This window comes from Pleurodeles waltl, unplaced genomic scaffold, assembly GCF_031143425.1.
Source record: "Pleurodeles waltl isolate 20211129_DDA unplaced genomic scaffold, aPleWal1.hap1.20221129 scaffold_39, whole genome shotgun sequence".
NCBI lineage: Eukaryota > Metazoa > Chordata > Amphibia > Caudata > Salamandridae > Pleurodeles > Pleurodeles waltl.
In genome coordinates, this window is record NW_027150097.1 from 7,059,760 (window position 1) to 7,080,042 (window position 20,283).

At 46.2% G+C, this 20,283-nt stretch overlaps 3 non-coding genes across 3 annotated transcripts; all 3 read left to right on the forward strand.

Annotated features, from left to right (window-relative positions):
* Positions 1 to 3,942: 3,942 nt before the first annotated feature.
* TRNAL-UAG (transfer RNA leucine (anticodon UAG)) lies at positions 3,943 to 4,025 on the forward strand. The gene has a single exon. It is a non-coding gene; the product is annotated as a tRNA-Leu (tRNA).
* Positions 4,026 to 6,377: 2,352 nt separating this feature from the next.
* On the forward strand, positions 6,378 to 6,460 carry TRNAL-CAG (transfer RNA leucine (anticodon CAG)). The gene has a single exon. It is a non-coding gene; the product is annotated as a tRNA-Leu (tRNA).
* Positions 6,461 to 16,075: 9,615 nt separating this feature from the next.
* TRNAL-UAG (transfer RNA leucine (anticodon UAG)) lies at positions 16,076 to 16,158 on the forward strand. The gene has a single exon. It is a non-coding gene; the product is annotated as a tRNA-Leu (tRNA).
* The last annotated feature ends 4,125 nt before the right edge of the window (positions 16,159 to 20,283 follow it).

Below are 20,283 nucleotides of genomic sequence, written 5' to 3' on the forward strand. Positions count from 1 at the left end.
TTTGCTGCTGTGCTCTGATTGGCCAGCCTGCAGCAGCTTCTGCCAGGCTGCCTTGATGAGGTGTGAAGTGGCCTGACTTCACACAAAGGAATGTGCTTGGGGGAGAGAATCTCCCCTCAGCAGATGGTGAGGCAGGAAGGGGGAGGGCGGCCAAACTGGTCTTCAAAGGCAGAGAAGGACATTTGGAGCATCCAGCAACACCCCCACATCCTGCAACCCCAGACAACTAGGTGCCCCCTTGATTAGATTAGGAGAGGGCAGGAGAGGGGTGTGTTTATGATTTTTAGCCACACCAGTGGGTGGGCTCAGCCAGATGTAACCTCCAAAAATCAGATTCAGCCATGTTGGATTTTTGGAGACTGTTGCCTTTTGGGATGGATTTTTGCCACACTTCCCAGGAAGTGGTCATCACAGGGGGACGACCCTGTACCTGATTGGAGGATCAGGACCCCCCTGCTTTTCACCCAGGAGCAAGGATAAAACTGGCAGACCTGACCCCACACCTCAGATCCCCTCCAGAATTCAACAAGAAAGGAACTAAGGAAGAAGAAGGACTGCCCTGCTGGACCCCTGGCCTGCACCTGGACCCTGCACTCAGAAGGACTGCACCAGCTGCACACTTGGGCTTCACCACAAGAAGGACTTTGCCTGGCTTCAACTGGTTCAAGGAGGGACTCCCTGTTTGCTACAGGTGAAAAATTGCTAAACCAGAGTCCCCTGCACGAACTCCTGAAGAAAGCGAACAGCTGACCACTGTCCAGTGGCCAAAAAGGAGTTTGCGCCAGATGCATTCTGGGAGTTGAAGTCCGCACCCCCCAAGGACCATCACAGAACTTCTGGACCCTTGGGGTGAGCTGTGGACCCCAAAAGAACCTTAAAAGAACATCTGGGTGAAGCCCCAGAAGTTTGGAAAAGATTTGAGAATTTTTGGAAAAAAGCTCCAGAGAGGGACCGACCCGCCGCGGAAATTCTAGCCGGCTTGCCTCAACCGCGACGCGGCCTGACTTCGTGGTTCGTCCCGGTAAAGAAAAACATCCAAAAAAGAGACTAAGTCCGAACGTAAAAAGTTGACCGGGACCTCCCAGCCATCGAATCCGAGAAGGGCTCCACGGACGTCGGATCAAGATCCAGGTTTACCCCGGCCGAAGGATTTTCATCTCGAAAAAACGACTAAGTCCGAAGGTAAAAATCACCACCCAGGAAACCGACTTCGCGTATCCGGATAAGGGCTCCAGGAGGTCGGATTCAACTGGCAGGTTCGTCCCGGGGAAGAAAAACATCAAAAAAGAGACTAAGTCAGAAGGTAACTTTTTAACCGAGGCCTCCCGCGACTTGTAGCCGAGCAGGGCTCCATCGCGGTCGGCCTGAAAGTTTGACTTTGCCCCGGTCCTGGTGCAACCAGATGACCCGATTGGCGCTTTTTGTTTCTAAGCGCTAGAAAATAATAATACTTTAAAAATTCATATCTCCGGTTCCCCTGAACCGATTTTAATCGTTTTTGTGTCATTTTAAAGATAAAAATATAAGCTATTTTTATAAATTGGTTTTGGATTTTTAAACTGTTTCCTGTGTTTTATTTAATTACTGTTTTGTGATATTTGAATGCTTTACACTTTGTCTCCTAAGTTAAGCCTTGACGCTCGTTGCCAAGCTACCAAGGGTTGAGCTGGGATTAATTTACTGAGACCTAACTGTACCTAGGTAGAGGTTAGTGGCTTGTTGCTAGGTGTAGGTACCTACCTGCCCTACCAATAACCCATTTTCCAACATTCAACAAATCGTGATAGAGGGGCAGAGATAAAGGTTTCGACCCTACATATAAAAAGCGCAGCTGTCAATAGTTCAGCAGGTTCACAGTGCAGAAGGTTCAGTGGCACCAGGGTCCCCTGCGTCCCAATCAGAGCTGGTTTTTAACTTCTGTATTCTGGGCATGGGAGGGGTGTGTTGCATCGTGCACACACAGTGCCTGTTTCGCAAATACGTTTTAATAAATACATAGAGAATAATATAGAGTCATTGGCCACGAGGAACACCTTCCCTGACCTTTTATTCTCTCCGGTTCCACGTCACCGCGCCTACCATCCAACTCCAAAACTCGGGGGAGACTAACACTCCCTACCTCCCTTGGTGTGCATCATAGGCATGCCCATGACGAACACAACATTTCTCCTTAACCAATACAAAACAAACATAGCTGCTCAAAAAAAAGATACTATACTAATCCAGTATACAAGAATAGTACACAACAAGAAATGCCACATTCAGTCAATCCACCCCGAATCCTTGCAGCCGCGTTGAGCATGGCGGTCGAGGACTCAAACTGTACCGTTCAAGTCCTTGTCTCAGAGGCACTGAGTTGATTGGTATGGAGCCAGGCACCTCCTGATCTGAATCTTGAACTGGCTCCAAATTCTGCATGTCCACACCGCCTGTAGTAGATGATTGAGAATTAGTAGCAGTCACCACCGGCCATGTGCACTGGCTCAAAATTCTGCATGTCCACACCCCATGTAGTCGATGATTGAGAATTAGTAGCAGTCACCACCGGATTCACTGTCAGGATGATCCATCCTCTCTCCTTCATCAGCTTCAAATCCCACTGTTTCCCTGAGCAGGAAGGTCTGGAATTGAAAATACAGAGGACATTAAACAACATTCACTCAGTACATGGCACTCATTTTGGTTTATACGCTCGAAATTGAGCCATGAGCGAGGTGTGAAGAGTGTCAGGATGGCCGAGTGGTCTAAGGTGCTGCGTTCAGGTCGCAGCCTCCCTTGGAGGTGTGGATTCAAATCCCACTTCTGACAAATGTATTTTGCGAGGTGGATACATTTTTGGACTTTTTTTTCCCAAGCACCGTATCAAAAACAATGTCAACAGTTTCTGTAAATTATCGATAAGATCTATTTTCCGTTGCTTGCACTAATTGCCTGAAGTTGGCTAAATCGCAGTAAATCAGTAAAGCAGGAAATCACAGCATCTTCAACAAATCGTGATAGTTGGGCCGAGATAAAGGTTTCGACCCTACATATCAAAAGCGCAGCTGTCAATAGTTCAGCAGGTTCACAGTGCAGAAGGTTCAGTGGCACCAGGGTCCCCTGCGTCCCAATCAGAGCTGGTTTTTAACTTCTGTATTCAGGGGATGGGAGGGGTGGGGGTGTTGCGTCGTGCACACACAGTGCCTGTTTTGCAGAAAAGTTTTAATAAATACACAAAGAATAATATGGAGTCTTTGGCCACGAGGAACACCTTCCCCAACCTTTTATTCTCTCCGATTCCACATCACCGCACCTGACATCTAACTCCAAAACTCAAGGGAGATTAACACTCCCTACCTCGCCTGGTGTGCATCATGGGCGTGCCCATGACGAACACAACATTTCTCCTTAACCAATACAAAACAAACATAGCTGCTCAAAAAAAAGATACTATACTAATCCAGTATACAAGAATAGTACACAACAATAAATACCACATTCAGTCAATCCACCCCGAATCCTTGCAGCCGCGTTGAGCATGGCGGTCGAGGACTCAAACTGTACCGTTCAAGTCCTTGTCTCAGAGGCACTGAGTTGATTGGTATGGAGCCAGGCACCTCCTGATCTGAATCTTGAACTGGCTTCAAATTCTGCATGTCCACACCCCCTGTAGTAGATGATTGAGAATTAGTAGCAGTCACCACCGGCCATATGCACTGGCTCAAAATTCTGCAAGTCCACACCCCATGTAGTAGATGATTGAGAATTAGTAGCAGTCACCACAGGGTCCTCTGTCAGGATGATCCATCCTCTCTCCTTCATCAGCTTCAGATCCCACTGTTTCCCTGAGCAGGAAGGTCTGGAATTGAAAATACAGAGGACATTAAATAACATTCACTCAGTACATGGCACTCATTTTGGTTTATAAGCTGGAAATTGAACCATCAGTACACTGTCAAGAGTGTCAGGATGGCCGAGTGGTCTAAGGTGCTGCGTTTAGGTCGCAGTCTCCTTTGGAGGCGTGGGTTCGAATCCCACTTCTGACAAGTGTATTTTGCGAGGTGGATACATTTTTGGACTTTTTTTTCCCAAGCTCCGTATCAAAAACAATGTCAACAGTTTCTGTAAATTATCGATAAGATCTATTTTCCGTTGCTTGCACTAATTGCCTGAAGTTGGCTAAATCGCAGTAAATCGGTAAAGCAGGAAATCACAGCATCTTCAACAAATCGTGATAGAGGGGCCGAGATAAAGGTTTCGACCCTACATATCAAAAGCGCAGCTGTCAATAGTTCAGCAGGTTCACAGTGCAGAAGGTTCAGTGGCACCAGGGTCCCCTGCGTCCCAATCAGAGCTGGTTTTTAACTTCTGTATTCAGGGGATGGGAGGGGTGGGGGAGTTGCGTCGTGCACACACAGTGCCTGTTTTGCAGAGAAGTTTTAATAAATACACAAAGAATAATATGGAGTCTTTGCCCACGAGGAACACCTTCCCCTACCTTTTATTCTCTCCGATTCCACATCACCGCACCTGACATCTAACTCCAAAACTCGGGGGAGACTAACACTCCCTACCTCGCCTGGTGTGCATCATGGGCGTGCCCATGACGAACACAACATTTCTCCTTAACCAATACAAAACAAACATAGCTGCTAAAAAAAAAGATACTATACTAATCCAGTATACAAGAATAGTACACAACAATAAATACCACATTCAGTCAATCCACCCCGAATCCTTGCAGCCGCGTTGAGCATGGCGGTCGAGGACTCAAACTGTACCGTTCAAGTCCTTGTCTCAGAGGCATTGAGTTGATTGGTATGGAGCCAGGCACCTCCTGATCTGAATCTTGAACTGGCTTCAAATCCTGCATGTCCACACCCCCTGTAGTAGATGATTGAGAATTAGTAGCAGTCACCACCGGCCATGTGCACTGGCTCAAAATTCAGCATGTCCACACCCCATGTAGTAGATGATTGAGAATTAGTAGCAGTCACCACCGGATCCACTGTCAGGATGATCCATCCTCTCTCCTTCATCAGCTTCAGATCCCACTGTTTCGCTGAGCAGGAAGGTCTGGAATTGAAAATACAGAGGACATTAAACAACATTCACTCAGTACATGGCACTCATTTTGGTTTATAAGCTGGAAATTGAGCCATCAGTCTGGTGTCAAGAGTGTCAGGATGGCCAGGTGGTCTAAGGTGCTGCGTTCAAGTCGCAGTCTCCCTTGGAGACGTGGGTTCGAATCCCACTTCTGACAAGTGTCTTTTGCGAGGTGGATACATTTTTGGACTTTTTTTTCCCATGCACCCGTATCAAAAACAATGTCAACAGTTTCTGTAAATTATCGATAAGATCTATTGTCCGTTGCTTGCACTAATTTCCTGAAGTTGGCTAAATCGCAGTAAATCGGTAAAGCGGGAAATCACAGCATCTTCATCAAATCGTGATAGAGGGGCAGAGATGAAGGTTTCGACCCTACATATCAAGAGCGCAGCTGTCAATAGTTCAGCAGGTTCACAGTGCAGAAGGTTCAGTGGCACCAGGGTCCCCTGCGTCCCAATCACAGCTGGTTTTTAACTTCTGTATTCAGGGGATGGGAGGGGTGGGGGTGTTGCATCGTGCACACACGGTGCCTGTTTCGCAGATAAATTTTAATAAATACACAGAGAATAATATAGAGTCATTGGCCACGAGGAACACCTTCCCTGACCTTTTATTCTCTCCGGTTCCACGTCACCGCGCCTACCATCCAACTCCAAAACTCGGGGGAGACTAACACTCCCTACCTCCCTTGGTGTGCATCAGAGGCGTGCCCATGACGAACACAACATTTCTCCTTAACCAATACAAAACAAACACAGCTGCTCAAAAAAAAGATACTATACTAATCCAGTATACAAGAATAGTACACAACAAGAAATGCCACATTCAGTCAATCCACCCCGAATCCTTGCAGCCGCGTTGAGCATGGCGGTCGAGGCCTCAAACTGTACCGTTCAAGTCCTTGTCTCAGAGGCACTGAGTTGATTGGTATGGAGGCAGGCACCTCCTGATCTGAATCTTGAACTGGCTCCAAATTCTGCATGTCCACACCCCCTGTAGTAGATGATTGAGAATTAGTAGCAGTCACCACCGGCCATGTGCACTGGCTCAAAATTCAGCATGTCCACACCCCATGTAGTAGATGATTGAGAATTAGTAGCAGTCACCACCGGATCCACTGTCAGGATGATCCATCCTCTCTCCTTCATCAGCTTCAGATCCCACTGTTTCCCTGAGCAGGAAGGTCTGGAATTGAAAATACAGAGGACATTAAACAACATTCACTCAGTACATGGCACTCATTTTGGTTTATAAGCTGGAAATTGAGCCCTCAGTCCAGAGTCAAGAGTGTCAGGATGGCCGAGTGGTCTAAGGCGCTGTGTTCAGGTCGCAATCTCCTTTGGAGGCGTGGGTTCGAATCCCACTTCTGACAAGTGAATTTTGCGAGGTGGATACATTTTTTGACTTTTTTTTTCCAAGCACCATTATCAAAAACAATGTCAACAGTTTCTGAAAATTATCGATAAGATCTATTGTCCGTTGCTTGCACTAATTTCCTGAAGTTGGCTAAATCGCAGTAAATCGGTAAAGCGGGAAATCACAGCATCTTCAACAAATCGTGATAGAGGGGCAGAGATAAAGGTTTTGACCCTACATATCAAGAGCACAGCTGTCAATAGTTCAGCAGGTTCACAGTGCAGAAGGTTCAGTGGCACCAGGGTCCCCTGCGTCCCAATCACAGCTGGTTTTTAACTTCTGTATTCAGGGCATGGGAGGGGTGTGTTGCATCGTGCACACATGGTGCCTGTTTCGCAGATAAGTTTTAATAAATACACAGAGAATAATATAGAGTCATTGGCCACGAGGAACACCTTCCCTGGCCTTTTATTCTCTCCGGTTCCACGTCACCGCGCCTACCATCCAACTCCAAAACTCGGGGGAGACTAACACTCCCTACCTGCCTTGGTGTGCATCATAGGCGTGCCCATGACGAACACAACATTTCTCCTTAACCAATACAAAACAAACATAGCTGCTCAAAAAAAAGATACTATACTAATCCAGTATACAAGAATAGTACACAACAAGAAATGCCACATTCAGTCAATCCACCCCGAATCCTTGCAGCCGCGTTGAGCATGGCGGTCGAGGACTCAAACTGTACCGTTCAAGTCCTTGTCTCAGAGGCACTGAGTTGATTGGTATGGAGCCAGGCACCTCCTGATCTGAATCTTGAACTGGCTCCAAATTCTGCATGTCCACACCCCTTGTAGTAGATGATTGAGAATTACTAGCAGTCACCACCGGCCATGTGCACTGGCTCAAACTTCTGCATGTCCACACCCCAAGTAGTCGATGATTGAGAATTAGTAGCAGTCACCACCGGATTCACTGTCAGGATCATCCATCCTCTCTCCTTCATCAGCTTCAGATCCCACTGTTTCCCTGAGCAGGAAGGTCTGTAATTGAAAATACAGAGGACATTAAACAACATTCACTCAGTACATGGCACTCATTTTGGTTTAAACGCTCGAAATTGAGACATGAGCAAGGTGTCAAGAGTTTCAGGATGGCTGCGTGGTCTAAGGTGCTGCGTTTAGGTCGCAGTCTCCCTTGGAGGCGTGGGTTCAAATCCCACTTCTGACAAGTGTATTTTGCGAGGTGGTTAAATTTTTGGACTTTTTTTTTCCAAGCACCCGTATCAAAAACAATGTCAACAGTTTCTGTAAATTATCGATAAGATCTATTGTCCGTTGCTTGCACTAATTTCCTGAAGTTGGCTAAATCGCAGTAAATCGGTAAAGCGGGAAATCACAGCATCTTCAACAAATCGTGATAGAGGGGCAGAGATGAAGGTTTCGACCCTACATATCAAGAGCGCAGCTGTCAATAGTTCAGCAGGTTCACAGTGCAGAAGGTTCCGTGGCACCAGGGTCCCCTGCGTCCCAATCACAGCTGGTTTTTAACTTCTGTATTCAGGGGATGGGAGGGGTGGGGGTGTTGCATCGTGCACACACAGTGGCTGTTTTGCAGATAAGTTTTAATAAATACACAAAGAATAATATGGAGTCTTTGGCCACGAGTAACACCTTCCCCTACCTTTTATTTTCTCTGATTCCACATCACCGCACCTACCATCCAACTCCAAAACTCGGGGGAGACTAACACTCCCTACCTCCCTTGGTGTGCATCATGGGCTTCCCCATGACGAACACAACATTTCTCCTTAACCAATACAAAACAAACATAGCTGCTCCAAAAAAAGATACTATACTAATCCAGTATACAAGAATAGTACACAACAATAAATACCACATTCAGTCAATCCACCCCGAATCCTTGCAGCCGCGTTGAGCATGGCGGTCGAGGACTCAAACTGTACCGTTCAAGTCCTTGTCTCAGAGGCACTGAGTTGATTGGTATGGAGCCAGGCACCTCCTGATCTGAATCTTGAACTGGCTCCAAATTCTGCATGTCTACACCCCCTGTAGTAGATGATTGAGAATTAGTAGCAGTCACCACCGGCCATATGCACTGGCTCAAAATTCTGCATGTCCACACCCCATGTAGTAGATGATTGAGAATTAGAAGCAGTCACCACAGGGTCCACAGTCAGGATGATCCATCCTCTCTCCTTCATCAGCTTCAGATCCCACTGTTTCCCTCAGCAGAAAGGTCTGGAATTGAAAATACAGAGGACATTAAATAACATTCACTCAGTACATGGCACTCATTTTGGTTTATAAGCTGGAAATTGAGCCATCAGTCTGGTGTCAAGAGTGTCAGGATGGCCAGGTGGTCTAAGGTGCTGCGTTCAGGTCACAGTCTCCCTTGGAGACGTGGGTTCGAATCCCACTTCTGACAAGTGTCTTTTGCGAGGTGGATACATTTTTGGACTTTTTTTTTCTAAGCACCCGTATAAAAAACAATGTCAACAGTTTCTGTAAATTATCGATAAGATCTATTGTCCGTTGCTTGCACTAATTTCCTGAAGTTGGCTAAATCGCAGTAAATCGGTAAAGCGGGAAATCACAGCATCTTCAACAAATCGTGATAGAGGGGCAGAGATGAAGGTTTGGACCCTACATATCAAGAGCGCAGCTGTCAATAGTTCAGCAGGTTCACAGTGCAGAAGGTTCAGTGGCACCAGGGTCCCCTGCGTCCCAATCACAGCTGGATTTTAACTTCTGTATTCAGGGCATGGGAGGGGTGTGTTGCATCGTGCACACACGGTGCCTGTTTCGCAGATAAATTTTAATAAATACACAGAGAATAATATAGAGTCATTGGCCACGAGGAACACCTTCCCTGACCTTTCATTCTCTCCGGTTCCACTTCACCGCGCCTACCATCCAACTCCAAAACTCGGGGGAGACTAACACTCCCTACCTCCCTTGGTGTGCATCAGAGGCGTGCCCATGACGAACACAACATTTCTCCTTAACCAATACAAAACAAACATAGCTGCTCAAAAAAAAGATACTATACTAATCCAGTATACAAGAATAGTAGACAACAAGAAATGCCACATTCAGTCAATCCACCCCGAATCCTTGCAGCCGCGTTGAGCATGGCGGTCGAGGACTCAAACTGTACCGTTCAAGTCCTTGTCTCAGAGGCACTGAGTTGATTGGTATGGAGCCAGGCACCTCCTGATCTGAATCTTGAACTGGCTCCAAATTCTGCATGTCCACACCCCCTGTAGTAGATGATTGAGAATTAGTAGCAGTCACCACCGGCCATGTGCACTGGCTCAAAATTCAGCATGTCCACACCCCATGTAGTAGATGATTGAGAATTAGTAGCAGTCACCACCGGATCCACTGTCAGGATGATCCATCCTCTCTCCTTCATCAGCTTCAGATCCCACTGTTTCCCTGAGCAGTAAGGTCTGGAATTGAAAATACAGAGGACATTAAACAACATTCACTCAGTACATGGCACTCATTTTGGTTTATAAGCTGGAAATTGAGCTATCAGTGCAGTGTCAAGAGTGTTAGGATGGCCGAGTGGTCTAAGGCGCTGCGTTCAGCTAGCAGTCTCCTTTGGAGGCGTGGGTTCGAATCCCACTTCTGACAAGTGTCTTTTGCGAGGTGGATACATTTTTTGACTTTTTTTTTCCAAGCACCAGTATCAAAAACAATGTCAACAGTTTCTGTAAATTATCGATAAGATCTATTGTCCGTTGCTTGCACTAATTGCCTGAAGTTGGCTAAATCGCAGTAAATCGGTAAAGCAGGAAATCACAGCATCTTCAACAAATCTTGATAGAAGGGCCGAGATAAAGGTTTCGACCCTACATATCAAAAGCACAGCTGTCAATAGTTCAGCAGGTTCACAGTGCAGAAGGTTCAATGGCACCAGGGTCCCCTGCGTCCCAATCACAGCTGGTTTTTAACTTCTGTATTCAGGGCATGGAAGGGGTGTGTTGCATCGTGCACACACAGTGCCTGTTTCGCAAATACGTTTTAATAAATACACAGAGAATAATATAGAGTCATTGGCCACGAGGAACACCTTCCCTGACCTTTTATTCTCTCCGGTTCCACGTCACCGCGCCTACCATCCAACTCCAAAACTCGGGGGAGACTAACACTCCCTACCTCCCTTGGTGTGCATCATAGGCGTGCCCATGACGAACACAACATTTCTCCTTAACCAATACAAAACAAACATAGCTGCTCAAAAAAAAGATACTATACTAAACCAGTATACAAGAATAGTACACAACAAGAAATGCCACATTAAGTCAATCCACCCCGAATCCTTGCAGCCGCGTTGAGCATGGCGGTCAAGGACTCAAACTGTACCGTTCAAGTCCTTGTCTCAGAGGCACTGAGTTGATTGGTATGGAGCCAGGCACCTCCTGATCTGAATCTTGAACTGGCTCCAAATTCTGCATGTCCACACCCCCTGTAGTAGATGACTGAGAATTAGTAGCAGTCACCACCGGACATGTGCACTGGCTCAAAATTCAGCATGTCCACACCCCATGTAGTAGATGATTGAGAATTAGTAGCAGTCACCACCGGATCCACTGTCAGGATGATCCATCCTCTCTCCTTCATCAGCTTCAGATCCCACTGTTTCCCTGAGCAGGAAGGTCTGGAATTGAAAATACAGAGGACATTAAACAACATTCACTCAGTACATGGCACTCATTTTGGTTTATAAGCTGGAAATTGAGCCATCAGTGCATTGTAAGGATGGCAGAGTGGTCTAAGGCGCTGCGTTCAGGTCGCAGTCTCCCTTGGAGGCGTGGGTTCGAATCCCACTTCTGACAAGTGTCTTTTGCGAGGTGGATTCATTTTTTGACTTTTTTTTTCCAAGCATCCGTATCAAAAACAATGTCAACAGTTGCTGTAAATTATCGATAAGATCTATTGTCCGTTGCTTGAACTAATTTCCTAAAGTTGGCTAAATCACAGTAAATCGGTAAAGCGGGAAATCACAGCATCTTCAACAAATCGTGATAGAGGGGCAGAGATAAAGGTTTCGACCCTACATATCAAGAGCGCAGCTGTCAATAGTTCAGCAGGTTCACAGTGCAGAAGGTTCAGTGGCACCAGGGTCCCCTGCGTCCCAATCACAGCTGGTTTTTAACTTCTGTATTCAGGACATGGGAGGGGTGTGTTGCATCGTGCACACACAGTGCCTGTTTCGCAGATAAGTTTTAATAAATACACAGAGAATAATATAGAGTCATTGGCCACGAGGAACACCTTCCCTGACCTTTTATTCTCTCCGGTTCCACATCACCGCGCCTACCATCCAACTCCAAAACTCGGGGGAGACTAACACTCCCTACCTCCCTTGGTGTGCATCATAGGCGTGCCCATGACGAACACAACATTTCTCCTTAACCAATACAAAACAAACATAGCTGCTCAAAAAAAAGATACTATACTAATCCAGTATACAAGAATAGTACACAACAAGAAATGCCACATTCAGTCAATCCACCCCGAATCCTTGCAGCCGCGTTGAGCATGGCGGTCGAGGACTCAAACTGTACCGTTCAAGTCCTTGTCTCAGAGGCACTGAGTTGATTGGTATGGAGCCAGGCACCTCCTGATCTGAATCTTGAACTGGCTCCAAATTCTGCATGTCCACACCCCTTGTAGTAGATGATTGAGAATTAGTAGCAGTCACCACCGGCCATGTGCACTGGCTCAAACTTCTGCATGTCCACACCCCATGTAGTCGATGATTGAGAATTAGTAGCAGTCACCACCGGATTCACTGTCAGGATGATCCATCCTCTCTCCTTCATCAGCTTCAGATCCCACTGTTTCCCTGAGCAGGAAGGTCTGGACTTGAAAATACAGAGGACATTAAACAACATTCACTCAGTACATGGCACTCATTTTGGTTTATACGCTCGAAATTGAGCCATGAGCGAGGTGCGAAGAGTGTCAGGATGGCCTAGTGGTCTAAGGTGCTGCGTTCAGGTCGCATCCTCCCTTGGAAGTGTGGGTTCAAATCCCACTTCTGACAAGTGTATTTTGCGAGGTGGATACATTTTTGGACTTTTTTTCCCAAGCACCGTATCAAAAACAATGTCAACAGTTTCTGTAAATTATCGATAAGATCTACTTTCCGTTGCTTGCACTAATTGCCTGAAGTTGGCTAAATCGCAGTAAATCGGTAAAGCAGGAAATCACAGCATCTTCAACAAATCGTGATAGAGGGGCCGAGATAAAGGTTTCGACCCTACATATCAAAAGGGCAGCTGTCAATAGTTCAGCAGGTTAACAGTGCAGAAGGTTCAGTGGCACCAGGGTCTCCTGCGTTCCAATCATAGCTGGTTTTTTACTTCTGTATTCAGGGGATGGGAGGGTTGGGGGTGTTGCGTCGTGCACACACAGTGCCTGTTTTGCAGAGAAGTTTTAATAAATACACAAAGAATAATATGGAGTCTTTGGCCACGAGGAACACCTTCCCCTACCTTTTATTCTCTCCGATTCCACATCACCGCACCTACCATCCAACTCCAAATCTCGGGGGAGACTAACACTCCCTACCTCCCTTGGTGTGCATCATGGGCGTGCCCAGGACGAACACAACATTTCTCCTTAACCAATACAAAACAAACATAGCTGCTCAAAAAAAAGATACTATACTAATCCAGTATACAAGAATAGTACACAACAATAAATACCACATTCAGTCAATCCACCCCGAATCCTTGCAGCCGCGTTGAGCATGGCGGTCGAGGACTCAAACTGTACCGTTCAAGTTCTTGTCTCAGAGGCACTGAGTTGATTGGTATGGAGCCAGGCACCTCCTGGTCTGAATCTTGAACTGGCTCCAAATTCTGCATGTCCACACCCCCTGTAGTAGATGATTGAGAATTAGTAGCAGTCACCACCGGCCATATGCACTGGCTCAAAATTCTGCAAGTCCACACCCCATGTAGTAGATGATTGAGAATTAGTAGCAGTCACCACAGGGTCCACTGTCAGGATGATCCATCCTCTCTCCTTCATCAGCTTCAGATCCCACTGTTTCCCTGAGCAGGAAGGTCTGGAATTCAAAATACAGAGGACATTAAATAACATTCACTCAGTACATGTCACTCATTTTGGTTTATAAGCTGGAAATTGAGCCATCAGTGTGGTGCTAAGAGTGTCAGGATGGCTGGGTGGTCTAAGGCGCTGCTTTCAGGTCGCAGTCTCCTTTGGAGGCGTGGGTTTGAATCCCACTTCTGACAAGTGTCTTTTGCGAGGTGGATACATTTTTTGACTTTTTTTTTCCAAGCACCCGTATCAAAAACAATGTCAACAGTTTCTGTAAATTATCGATAAGATCTATTGTCCGTTGCTTGCACTAATTTCCTGAAGTTGGCTAAATCGCAGTAAATCGGTAAAGCGGGAAATCACAGCATCTTCAACAAATCGTGATAGAGGGGCAGAGATAAAGGTTTTGACCCTACATATCAAGAGCGCAGCTGTCAATAGTTCAGTAGGTTCACAGTGCAGAAGGTTCAGTGGCACCAGGGTCCCCTGCGTCCCAATCACAGCTGGTTTTAACTTCTGTATTCAGGGCATGGGAGGGGTGTGTTGCATCGTGCACACATGGTGCCTGTTTCGCAGATAAGTTTTAATAAATACACAGAGAATAATATAGAGTCATTGGCCACAAGGAACACCTTCCCTGGCCTTTTATTCTCTCCGGTTCCACGTCACCGCGCCTACCATCCAACTCCAAAACTCGGGGGAGACTAACACTCCCTACCTCCCTTGGTGTGCATCATAGGCGTGCCCATGACGAACACAACATTTCTCCTTAACCAATACAAAACAAACATAGCTGCTCAAAAAAAAGATACTATACTAATCCAGTATACAAGAATAGTACACAACAAGAAATGCCACATTCAGTCAATCCACCCCGAATCCTTGCATCCGCGTTGAGCATGGCGGTCGAGGACTCAAACTGTACCGTTCAAGTCCTTGTCTCAGAGGCACTGAGTTGATTGGTATGGAGCCAGGCACCTCCTGATCTGAATCTTGAACTGGCTCCAAATTCTGCATGTCCACACCCCTTGTAGTAGATGATTGAGAATTAGTAGCAGTCACCACCGGCCATATGCACTGGCTCAAACTTCTGCATGTCCACACCCCAAGTAGTGGATGATTGAGAATTAGTAGCAGTCACCACCGGATTCACTGTCAGGATGATCCATCCTCTCTCCTTCATCAGCTTCAGATCCCACTGTTTCCCTGAGCAGGAAGGTCTGGAATTGAAAATACAGGAGGACATTAAAACACATTCACTCAGTACATGGCACTCATTTTGGTTTATACGCTCGAAATTGAGCCATGTGCAAGGTGTGAAGAGTGTCAGTATGGCCGAGTGGTCTAAGGCGCTGTGTTCAGGTCGCATTCTCCCTTGGAGGCGTGGGTTCAAATCCCACTTCTGACAAGTGCATTTTGCGAGGTGGATACATTTTTGGACTTTTTTTTCCCAAGCACCGTATCAAAAACAATGTCAACAGTTTCTGTAAATTATCGATAAGATCTATTTTCCGTTGCTTGCACTAATTGCCTGAAGTTGGCTAAATCGCAGTAAATCGGTAAAGCAGGAAATCACAGCATCTTCAACAAATCGTGATAGAGGGGCAGAGATAAAGGTTTTGACCCTACATATCAAGAGCGCAGCTGTCAATAGTTCAGCAGGTTCACAGTGCAGAAGGTTCAGTGGCACCAGGGTCCCCTGCGTCACAATCACAGCTGGTTTTTAACTTCTGTATTCAGGGCATGGGAGGGGTGTGTTGCATCGTGCACACATGGTGTCTGTTTCGCAGATAAGTTTGAATAAATACACAGAGAATAATATAGAGTCATTGGCCACGAGGAACACCTTCCCTGGCCTTTTATTCTCTCCGGTTGCACGTCACCGCACCTAACATCCAACTCCAAAACTCGGGGAGACTAACACTCCCTACCTCCCTTGGTGTGCATCATAGGCGTGCCCATGACGAACACAACATTTCTCCTTAACCAATACAAAACAAACATAGATGCTCAAAAAAAAGATACTATACTAATCCAGTATACAAGAATAGTACACAACAAGAAATGCCACATTCAGTCAATCCACCCCGAATCCTTGCAGCCGCGTTGAGCATGGCGGTCGAGGACTCAAACTGTACCGTTCAAGTCCTTGTCTCAGAGGCACTGAGTTGATTGGTATGGAGCCAGGCAACTCCTGATCTGAATCTTGAACTGGCTCCAAATTCTGCATGTCCACACCCCCTGTAGTAGATGATTGAGAATTAGTAGCAGTCACCACTGGCCATGTGCACTGGCTCAAAATTCAGCATGTCCACACCCCATGTAGTAGATGATTGAGAATTAGTAGCAGTCACCACCGGATCCACTGTCAGGATGATCCATCCTCTCTCCTTCATCAGCTTCAGATTCCACTGTTTCCCTGAGCAGAAAGGTCTGGAATTGAAAATGCAGAGGACATTTAACAACATTCACTCAGTACATGGCACTCATTTTGGTTTATAAGCTGGAAATTGAGCCATCAGTGCAGTGTCAGGATGGCCGAGTGGTCTAAGGCGCTGTGTTTAGGTCGCAGTCTCCTTTGGAGGCGTGGGTTCGAATCCCACTTCTGACAAGTGTCTTTTGCGAGGTGGATACATTTTTGGACTTTTTTTTTCCAAGCATCCGTATCAAAAACAATGTCAACAGTTTCTGTAAATTATCAATAAGATCTATTGTCCGTTGCTTGCACTAATTTCCTAAAGTTGGCTAAATCGCAGTAAATCAGTAAAGCGGGAAATCACAGCATCTTCAACAAATCGTGATAGAGGGGCAGAGATAAAGGTTTCGACCCTATATATCAAGAGCGCAACTGTCAATAGTTCAGCAGGTTCACAGTGCAGAAGGTTCAGTGGCACCAGGGTCCCCTGCGTCCCAATCACAGCTGGTTTTTAACTTCTGTATTCAGGGCATGGGAGGGGTGTGTTGCATCGTGCACACACGGTGCCTGTTTCGCAGATAAGTTTTAATAAATACACAGAGAATAATATAGAGTCATTGGCCACGAGGAACACCTTCCCTGACCTTTTATTCTCTCCGGTTCCACATCACCGCGCCTACCATCCAACTCCAAAACTGGGGGGAGACTAACACTCCCTACCTCCCTTGGTGTGCATCATAGGCGTGCCCATGACGAACACAACATTTCTCCTTAACCAATACAAAACAAACATAGCTTCTCAAAAAAAAGATACTATACTAATCCAGTATACAAGAATAGTACACAACAAGAAATGCCACATTCAGTCAATCCACCCCGAATCCTTGCAGCCGCGTTGAGCATGGCGGTCGAGGACTCAAACTGTACCGTTCAAGTCCTTGTCTCAGAGGCTCTGAGTTGATTGGTATGGAGCCAGGCACCTCCTGATCTGAATCTTGAACTGGCTCCAAATTCTGCATGTCCACACCCCTTGTAGTAGATGATTGAGAATTAGTAGCAGTCACCACCGGCCATGTGCACTGGCTCAAACTTCTGCATGTCCACACTCCATGTAGTCGATGATTGAGAATTAGTAGCAGTCACCACCGGATTCACTGTCAGGATGATCCATCCTCTCTCCTTCATCAGCTTCAGATCCCACTGTTTCCCTGAGCAGGAAGGTCTGGACTTGAAAATACAGAGGACATTAAACAACATTCACTCAGTACATGGCACTCATTTTGGTTTATACGATCAAAATTGAGCCATGAGCGAGGTGTGAATAGTGTCAGGATGGCCTAGTGGTCTAAGGCGCTGCGTTCAGGTCGCAGCTTCCCTTGGAGGTGTGGGTTCAAATCCCACTTCGGACAAGTGTGTTTTGCGAGGTGGATACATTTTTGGACTTTTTTTCCCAAGCACCGTATCAAAAACAATGTCAACAGTTTCTGTAAATTATCGATAAGATCTATTTTCCGTTGCGTGCACTAATTGCCTGAAGTTGGCTAAATTGCAGTAAATCGGTAAAGCAGGAAATCACAGCATCTTCAACAAATCGTGATAGAGGGGCCGAGATAAAGGTTTCGACCCTACATATCAAAAGCGCAGCTGTCAATAGTTCAGCAGGTTAACAGTGCAGAAGGTTCAGTGGCACCAGGGTCCCCTGCGTCCCAATCACAGCTGGTTTTTAACTTCTGTATTAAGGGGATGGGAGGGGTGGGGGTTTTGCGTCGTGCACACACAGTGCCTGTTTTGCAGAGAAGTTTGAATAAATACACAAAGAATAATATGGAGTCTTTGGCCACGAGGAACACATTCCCCTACCTTTTAATCTCTCCGATTCCACATCACCGCACCTACCATCCAACTCCAAATCTCGGGGGAGACTAACACTCCCTACCTCCCTTGGTGTGCATCATGGGCGTGCCCATGACGAACACAACATTTCTCCTTAACCAATACAAAACAAACATAGCTGCTCAAAAAAAAGATACTATACTAATCCAGTATACAAGAATAGTACACAACAATAAATACCACATTCAGTCAATCTACCCCGAATCCTTGCAGCCGCGTTGAGCATGGCGGTCGAGGACTCAAACTGTACCGTTCAAGTTCTTGTCTCAAAGGCACTGAGTTGATTGGTATGGAGCCAGGCACCTCCTGATCTGAATCTTGAACTGGCTCCAAATTCTGCATGTCCACACCCCCTGTAGTAGATGATTGAGAATTAGTAGCAGTCACCACCGGCCATATGCACTGGCTCAAAATTCTGCAAGTCCACACCCCATGTAGTAGATGATTGAGAATTAGTAGCAGTCACCACAGGGTCCACTGTCAGGATGATCCATCCTCTCTCCTTCATCAGCTTCAGATCCCACTGTTTCCCTGAGCAGGAAGGTCTGGAATTGAAAATACAGAGGACATTAAATAACATTCACTCAGTACATGGCACTCATTTTGGTTTATAAGCTGGAAATTGAGCCATCAGTCTGGTGTCAAGAGTGTCAGGATGGCCGGGTGGTCTAAGGCGCCGCGTTCAGGTCGCAGTCTCCTTTGGAGGCATGGGTTCAAATCCCACTTCTGACAAGTGTCTTTTGCGAGGTGGATACATTTTTTGACTTTTTTTTTCCAAGCACCCGTATCAAAAACAATGTCCACAGTTTCTGTAAATTATCGATAAGATCTATTGTCCGTTGCTTGCACTAATTTCCTGAAGTTGGCTAAATCGCAGTAAATCGGTAAAGCGGGAAATCACAGCATCTTCAACAAATCGTGATAGAGGGGCAGAGATAAAGGTTTTGACCCTACATACCAAGAGCGCAGCTGTCAATAGTTCAGTAGGTTCACAGTGCAGAAGGTTCAGTGGCACCAGGGTCCCCTGCGTCCCAATCACAGCTGGTTTTTAACTTCTGTATTCAGGGCATGGGAGGGGTGTGTTGCATCGTGCACACATGGTGCCTGTTTCGCAGATAAGTTTTAATAAATACACAGAGAATAATATAGAGTCATTGGCCACGAGGAACACCTTCCCTGGCCTTTTATTCTCTCCGGTTCCACGTCACCGCGCCTACCATCCAACTCCAAAACTCGGGGGAGACTAACACTCCCTACCTCCCTTGGTGTGCATCATAGGCGTGCCCATGACGAACACAACATTTCTCCTTAACCAATACAAAACAAACATAGCTGCTCAAAAAAAAGATACTATACTAATCCAGTATACAAGAATAGTACACAACAATAAATAGCACATTCAGTCAATCCACCCCGAATCCTTGCAGCCGCGTTGAGCATGGCGGTCGATGACTCAAACTGTACCGTTCAAGTCCTTGTCTCAGAGGCACTGAGTTGATTGGTATGGAGCCAGGCACCTCCTGATCTGAATCTTGAACTTTCTCCAAATTCTGCATGTCCACACCCCCTGTAGTAGATGATTGAGAATTAGTAGCAGTCACCACCGGCCATATGCACTGGCTCAAAATTCTGCAAGTCCACACCCCATGTAGTAGATGATTGAGAATTAGTAGCAGTCACCACAGGGTCCCCTGTCAGGATGATCCATCCTCTCTCCTTCATCAGCTTCAGATCCCACTGTTTCCCTGAGCAGGAAGGTCTGGAATTGAAAATACAGAGGACATTAAATAACATTCACTCAGTACATGGCACTCATTTTGGTTTATAAGCTGGAAATTGAGCCATCAGTCTGGTGTCAAGAGTGTCAGGATGGCCGGGTGGTCCAAGGTGCTGCATTCAGGTCACGGTCTTCCTTGGAGACGTGGGTTCAAACCCCTCTTCTGACTAGTGTCTTTGTGAGGAGGATACATTTTTGGACTTTTTGTTTCCAAGCATCCTTATCAAAAACAATGTCAACAGTTTCTGTAAATTATCGATAAGATCTATTGTCCGTTGCTTGCACTAATTGCCTTAAGTTGGCTAAATCGCAGTAAATCGGTAAAGCAGGAAATCACAGCATCTTCAACAAATCTTGATAGAAGGGCCGAGATAAAGGTTTCGACCCTACATATCAAGAGCGCAGCTGTCAATAGTTCAGCAGGTTCACAGTGCAGAAGGTTCAGTGGCACCAGGGTCCCCTGCGTCCCAATCACAGCTGGTTTTTAACTTCTGTATTCAGGGCATGGGAGGGGTGTGTTGCATCGTGCACACACAGTGCCTGTTTCGCAGATAAGTTTTAATAAATGCACAGAGAATAATATAGAGTCATTGGCCACGAGGAACACCTTCCCTGACCTTTTATTCTCTCCGGTTCCACATCACCGCGCC